Below are 7,500 nucleotides of genomic sequence, written 5' to 3'. Positions count from 1 at the left end.
TTTCTCCTATTCTCCCCCTCTTTTCTCTAGGTTCTGAACGATTTCAGACCTCCACTCTGTAGACAATTCCTTTATAAGGAAGCCTAGTTTGGCTCCCCCATAGGGATGCCATTCCCTCTCCTAGAACCTCAGGTCCTAAGGAATTGCTGGCAGAGAAGGTCACGGTAACTGGCTGGACGGGATTCACAAGTATGTGTCTTCCTACTTCTTTTCTAGCTCACCTATCCGGAGCTCACATAACACACAGAGCTACAAATTAATGAATCTTAAGTTTAAGAGTAATGTAAGACATGACTCTGTGTTCCATGTACTCATGTTCTCTTTCTTTTACAGGAGGAGTACCAGAAGTGTGAGAACCACTTCTGCTCAGTTCGTCGCCCGGACTGCTATTGGCATATGGCGTGTCAGACCCACTCCCCCTGTACTGCAAAGAAGGGCAACTTACAGTATTGGCATCCACAGCCATGCTCCATCTGCAAAGGCCTCCTTAATGTGAGGTTTGACAACCCCCCGTCCACGGAGGCCAGGGACAATGCTCGAGAGAAACTGCGCAAGTGGGTGCGCGGTTTCCAGAAGAACGCCGCCGGGCCGTATCTCCCCAGCGAGAAGAAGAGGGCCATGCTTTTCCCGAAATCATTAACAGATTTTGTCATCCCCCCGGATCAACTGCCCGTCAAACCAGACATCGAGAGTACGCTTAGCAAGTGTCGTCTAGACGAGGTGGAGAAAATGTCAGACGTGTCCGACAACACCGAGAGGACCCTCATGGGTGAGGATCTGGAGGAAGAAGAGAATCAGGTGGAATACCCTGATTCGGAGGGCGAGGTCGCCCCTCCATCTCCGGCAGCTCCTGTAGTGGTCAAGGAGCAAGTCCCCTCTACCTCCGCCGCATCGCAGCCCCTGCTGCCCGCCACCGAAGATGCCATCCGGGTATTGGTAGCATTAATGGACGAGAAACTTATTAAGCATTCTGCAGAAATTACAAGTCATTTGATGGGATGGAAGCAACCGAAGAAGATCTCGGTAAATGACCTTCCTTCCTACTCGGAGTCTAGCCCCTGGAGGTATGCCGAGCATATGCCAATTACAACTGGCAAAATCTTTATCAACGACAAGTTAGGGTCTATTCTTTTGGAAGAAGTGGAATTCTTCCCTAACTTCGAGGCTTACCCGGACTGTTACGTGCGACTTAGGTCCGAACCGGCCTCCAAGGAGGACACTGAGCCCAAAGAGGTGATCGTTTTCGATCACTCAAAAGCCCAAGCCATGCTGGCAGAATGCCTGAGGAGTGGCAGTTTTACCAACTCAAAAATGCCGGCTCTGAGCAAGAAGCACCCGTCCTTTCTAGTTCCCTCTTCTGCAACCTTTCCTTTCGTGGAAAAGGCCTTCCATGCGGTCATGAAGGCAGTGGAGGAAGGAAAGCCCTGCCCTACCCTGGAGGAGTGTAGGCCTCTCTTCCTCGCCCTATCCCCCCGACGACAGGTTCTGGAAAGACATCCAGTTTACCTTCACGGTCGGAAAGCTGGAACCTGACGTGGCTGGACATCAGTTTAATGAGGACCTCCCGAAGCTGAATGACCACCTTCTTTGTCGGGAGCAAGAGACCAAGGAGAGACTAGCTGTCTCCCTGTCTCACCAAATTCAGCTCGAGGTCATGGCCGGGGACGTTAGAGTCCCAGATCTCTATATGGTTCTTGCCAAGACCCACCTAGTGACTGTGAAGAAGGACCTGTACAGCTTCATCAGGGCCCGAAGAACCTGCAGAGAGTTCGCGTTTGCCAACACGGCAGTAAAACACGAACCCCGGAAACTAATCTCCTCCAACATCTGGGGTAAGCATCTCTTTCCATCTGCTCTGGTGAAAGAGATCGTTGACAAAGCCGCCTCTGAGAATCGGAACCTTCTCAACAAGTGGAGCATGTCCCGCAAGAGGAAATCCTCTCTGGAGGATTCCAAACCAAGACCCCAGCAGCGTCAACAAAAAAGCCAGTTTCTGGCTCCCGCTACTCCCCAAGTGGTCGCACAGCCGCAACAGACCTTTCAGTTGGTCCCCCAACCGGTGGTGTCACCATCCGGTCTTCACCCCTGCCTACGAACGACAGTCGTCTACCTTTCGTCCCAGAGGTAGAGGCTCAGGAAGAGACTCCTCGCGCCGTCTCTCCAGGGGCAGAGGAGGAAGGGGAGCTAGCGGCCGAGGTGGCAAACCCTCGGGAAACCAGAAGCAATGAAGTGCTTCCGGTAGGAGGAAGACTCCGCCACTTTCAGGATCGCTGGACCTTCGATCCTTGGGCATACAGCATCATCTAGAAGGGACTGGGTTGGAACTGGACACAACCACTTCCAACCTTCCTCCAATTCTTCCAGCCATCAACCCCCATCTTGGGAGAATATGTCCTAGAACTCTTGAACAAGAAGGTGATCAAGAGGGTAAAGTCCACCAGGTTCCAGGGATGACTGTTTTGTGTTCCCAAGAAGGACTCAGACAAACTCAGAGTCATTCTCGACTTGTCACCCCTCACCAAGTTCATCGCGAACAACAAATTCAAGATGCTGACTCTTCAACAAATAAGAGCCCTACTGCCTCACAAGGCCTACACAGTCTCAATACACCTGGCGGATGCCTACTGGCACATCCCAATGAACCACCACGCTTCCTCCTACCTAGGATTCCGGCTCCATCGAAGTAGCTACGCATTCAGAGCCATGCTCTTCGGGCTCAGCGTGGCTCCGAAAATCTTCACCAAGCTAGCAGACACAATCGTCCACCAGCTACGCCTTTAGGGCGTCATGGCCTACCTCGACGACTGGCTGATCTGGTCGACTTTGCCAGAAAAATGTTTGAAAGCTTGCAGCAAAGTGACCCAGTTCCTGGAACATCTGGGTTTCAAAATAAACACCAAGAAATCTCGTCTCGCTCCAGCTCAGAAGTTCCAATGGTTTAGAATCCATTGGGATCTTCAGTCACACCACCTTTCCCTTCCACTGTAGAAAAGGAAAGAAATAGCAGGGTCTGTCAGAAGACTTCTCAAATGCAAACGGATCTCAAGACGACAGCAGGAGATAGTTCTCGGCTCACTACAGCTCGCTTCAGTGACAAACCCAGTGCCACGAGCACAGCTAAAGGATGCCTCAGGAGTCTGGAGACGAAACGCATCCGTCGCTCGAAGAGATCTCAAGAGACCCCTACCGAACTGGCTTCGCTCCCTGCTAAGCCCGTGGTCAGAAGCAAGGACCTTGAAAAGATCCATCCCTCTCCAACCTCCACCTCCATCACTCAACATCCACACGGACGCTTCTCTGGAGGGTTTGGGGTGGGGGGCACTCCCATCAACGTCAAGTTCAAGGAATATGGTCTCCCCTATTCAAGACGTTTCACATCATCATCTTGGAGGCCATGGCGGTTCTTCTCACCCTGAAGAAATTATCCCCGCATCCCTCGATACACATCCGTCTAACTCTGGACAGCTCGGTAGTAGTCAGATGTCTCAATCATCAGGGCTCGAGATCACCCCATTTAAATCAGGCGCTATTACCCATCTTCCGCCTAGCGAACAGGAAGAAGGGGCACCTGTCTGCAGTTCACCTACAAGGATTCCGCAACTTGACGGCGGGCGCTCTATCAAGGACAAGCCCAATAGTCGGAATGGTCCTTAAACGCAAGATCATTCTCCTTCATCTCTCGTCAAGTCCCGGAACTACAGATCGACCTCTTCGCGACGAGCGACAACAAGCAACTTCCTCGATATGTGGCCCCCTACGAGGACCCCAAAGCGGAAGCAGTGGATGCCATGTCCCTGGACTGGAACAGATGGTCCAAGATTTACCTGTTCCTTCCACCACACCTTCTGCTGAAAGTCCTTTCCAAACTGAGAACCTTCAAAGGGACAGCAGCCCTAGTGGCTCCCAAGTGGCCCCAGAACAACTGGTTCCCACTAGTCCTGGAGCTAGAGCCCAAGCTGATCCCCCTGCCGGGCCCAGTTCTCTCCCAACAGGTGCAGAAGTCAACTGTCTTCGCTTCATCAAAGAAAGTCAAGGATCTTCATCTCATGATTTTCTCTCCCTAGCCGTGAAGAAAAGGTTTAGGATCTCGAAGAAAAGTTTGGACTTCCTAGAGGAATACAAAACGAAGTCTACCAGAAGGCAATATGAATCATCCTGGAAGAAGTGGGTATCCTTCGTCAAGGCAAAAAATCCTACGGAAATCTCCATAGATTTTGCATGTCATTTATTCACCTTCATGGACAAGACTTGGCAGCCAATACGATTTTCACTTGCAAATCGGCCTTGACCAGACCACTTCTATACACCTTCCAAATAGATTTATCCAGCGAAATCTTCAATAAACTCCCGAAGGCATGTGATAGACTCCGTCCAGCACCTCCACCGAAACCCATCACCTGGTCCCTGGATAAGGTGCTTCATTTTTCCTCTAGCCTGGACAACGATTCTTGCCCTCTGAAAGACATGACTCAAAAAGTAATCTTCCTTTTTGCTCTCGCTTTGGGAGCCAGAGTCTGTGAAATAGTGGCATTATCAACAGAAGAGGGCCAGATACAGTTCGCCGACATGGGGGAACTTACCCTCTTCCCCGACCTCACGTTTCTCGCTAAAAATGAACTTCCCACCAAAAGATGGGGCCCTTCGAGAATCTGCCCCCTGAAGGAAGATGTCTCTCTATGCCCAATGGAGAGTCTTGAGGTCTATCTTCGAAGAACTGACTTTGGTGGAGGACATCTTTTTAAAGGAGAAACGTCGGGTAGTGACCTCTCACTAAAACAACTTAGAGCGAAAATCACCTACTTTATTCGGAGAGCGGATCCTGATAGTACACCCGCAGATCACGATCCCAGGAAAGTCGCCTCTTCCCTGAATTTCTTCCAAGGAATGGACTTCGAATGCCTCCGATCCTTCAAAGGCTGGAAGTCCCCTAGAGTGTTCTTCAAACACTATTCGAAGCAGATGCACGAAGTCAAGAGATTCGTGGTGGCAGCAGGTAGTGTGATGAAACCTGCTGTTTAGTGCTGCGTAGGACAGTGAGTTTTAACTCAAACGGGTGCCTGTGTTGACCCTAGTGCGATACATAGTGATTTCAAGGGACACTTAGTGTCACTAATAGACTGTTCTTTACCAAGGTGAAATGACATAGATTATTACACTTGTGCCACATATTCTTGGACATGAAGTGTATTATGATTTAAAAGACTGGCGTTCCTCAGGACCTAGTGATTACAGGCAAAATTTTCCCTTTCAGATTCAACATCACCGTCTTATTAAAATATCTATGTATATTATCATATTTTATTATTGTACATAATTTTCCATATATCCATGCAAGTTTCAAATAAAATATTTATTTTATTTACCATATGCATCTAATTTCGCTCCTATTTTTTACATGAAAATATATTGTTGTTCTTGTTTTATTGAACATATTCTAGAGTTTATTATGAATAGTATACCTACTACCTTATATACACTCACCTAATGGTATAAAATTTGTTCCTACACAAATATTTACCCTTCTGATCTGTCTTGAGACCGGCACGATTTCTTATCCAGGTGAGTCTTCCCTCGTCAGATTACTTCGAGATATTCCTCTTGTCCTATTAGGACCTTCCCTGCCAGGGGGGCTAGATGCCTGGTCAGTGTAATGCCTCTGATAGTGACATTTAACGGAGATGTCACGGTCTCTTCGGTCACCAGACCGCGGGAGTACAAGGCACTTGAAATGGGAACAAATCCACGATACATTAATTCTCTAGTACACGGATTTTGAGCGAAGCGAAAAATCTTTTTTTGGGTGAGATGGCCATGTCGTCCTGATGGACCCACCCAACTGTTCCAGTTCAGCCTGCCAGGCCCTTCACTGCAGTATTGTATCGCGGAGGCTGTTAATGAGCTAGAACGGAATGAGGACGGACGTGACGTCACACAAGTATGGCGTGGGTTTTTTTACGTTGCGAGTACCGTAACAGTAACGAAGGTAGGGTAACATTGGAATGGCACCTCAGTTACCTCGCCACCTTTCCCCCTCGAAGCGTAAACGCTAGGTGGGGTGCAGATGGCCATGTGACGTGTTAATGCATGCGTCCTCTATTGATATACGATATTCTAAAGAAAAACCCTTAGAGTAGTCACGCCAGAAGTTAGAATTTTGTGAAAACCTTTAGTTTAATTCTCTGGGAATATTATGGAAGGCATATATATCCAAAGGAAGCTACTGAAGGAACCTTCCAAAAGGACGACATGGCCATCTCACCCAGAAATATATTTTTTGCTTCGTTCAAAATGTGTTATATATATATATATATATATATATATATATATATATATATATATATATATATATATATATATATATATATATATATATATATATATATATATATATATATATATATCTTCATTTTCTTATTTCGATAAATATATGCAATTCAATACATGGGAATTTTTACCGATGTCTTCCTATACTAACTTCTTATGCAATGTAAATAGAAATTTTGACCGATTAATCTAATAATTCATTATCCCATTTCTAATATATATCCCATGACATGAAACAATAGAACAGGAAAACCCATATGAATCTTATATGAGCTCTTGACCAGTACCTTTTAACCCCCACCCCCACCACCCCAACCCCCGGCCCCAAGCGTCCTCTGTCACCTCTTCTGTCTATGAGCCGAGGCAATATCCGTAATGGAACTAAGCCTGTATAATCGTAAGGACAAATGGAATAAACCATTACCAATTTCTATATAGATTTTTTTATGTCAGAACCTTGTTCAAGGCAATGCAAATTTGGAGCGAAATATTCAGGATTTTTACTCACACTTGAAAATTTCCCGTAAGAAAACGGTAAAAATCCTGGAATAAATGTTGCCCGGCATTTACCGCTATATTGGCGTAAATGAGTGATATTAAGACCATCGTCCGGCAAAAGAGATAAAATATGGTTAAATTACTTTCACCTGTATTTTACTGGAATATTTGTAATAAAAAAAAAAAAAAAAAAGTTGATTTTTACTGAGAGTTTCTGTTTACAATTACTTTTTTATTTAATTTTTTTTTTCAACAGTGCTCATACAGGATAAGAGAAATTAGTTTTGAGGTGCTGATCCGCCATATTGTTTTTGTTAAGAACTTTTCAGTATTTTTCCCTTTAAGATAAAGCGGATTCGTTATTTATAGATTTTTTGAAATTAATGATTACATATGACTATGTTACTCAAACTTTAATTATCAGTATTTATTCACCTTATTCTAAATCTCCAGAATTTTGAGTTAGTGAAAAAGAGAAGTGCCAGTCTTAAAGTCAAATTGTTAAAAGATTTATTTTCATATTTTCACTATTTAAATTACTTTAGGTAAGACGTACCTTTTTTTTGTACTTAGCTATATTTTTTTCCCCGGCAGATATTTTGTTGTTTTTTACTCTTCAGAGCATAACAAAAATTAGCTTAAGTAATAAAGTAATTTATTACCATTATACGTAAAGGA

This window comes from Palaemon carinicauda, chromosome 4 (genome assembly GCF_036898095.1).
Source record: "Palaemon carinicauda isolate YSFRI2023 chromosome 4, ASM3689809v2, whole genome shotgun sequence".
Classification (NCBI taxonomy): Eukaryota; Metazoa; Arthropoda; class Malacostraca; order Decapoda; family Palaemonidae; genus Palaemon; species Palaemon carinicauda.
The sequence above is the reverse complement of the archived record's forward strand: the minus strand, read 5'-3'. Positions refer to the sequence as shown.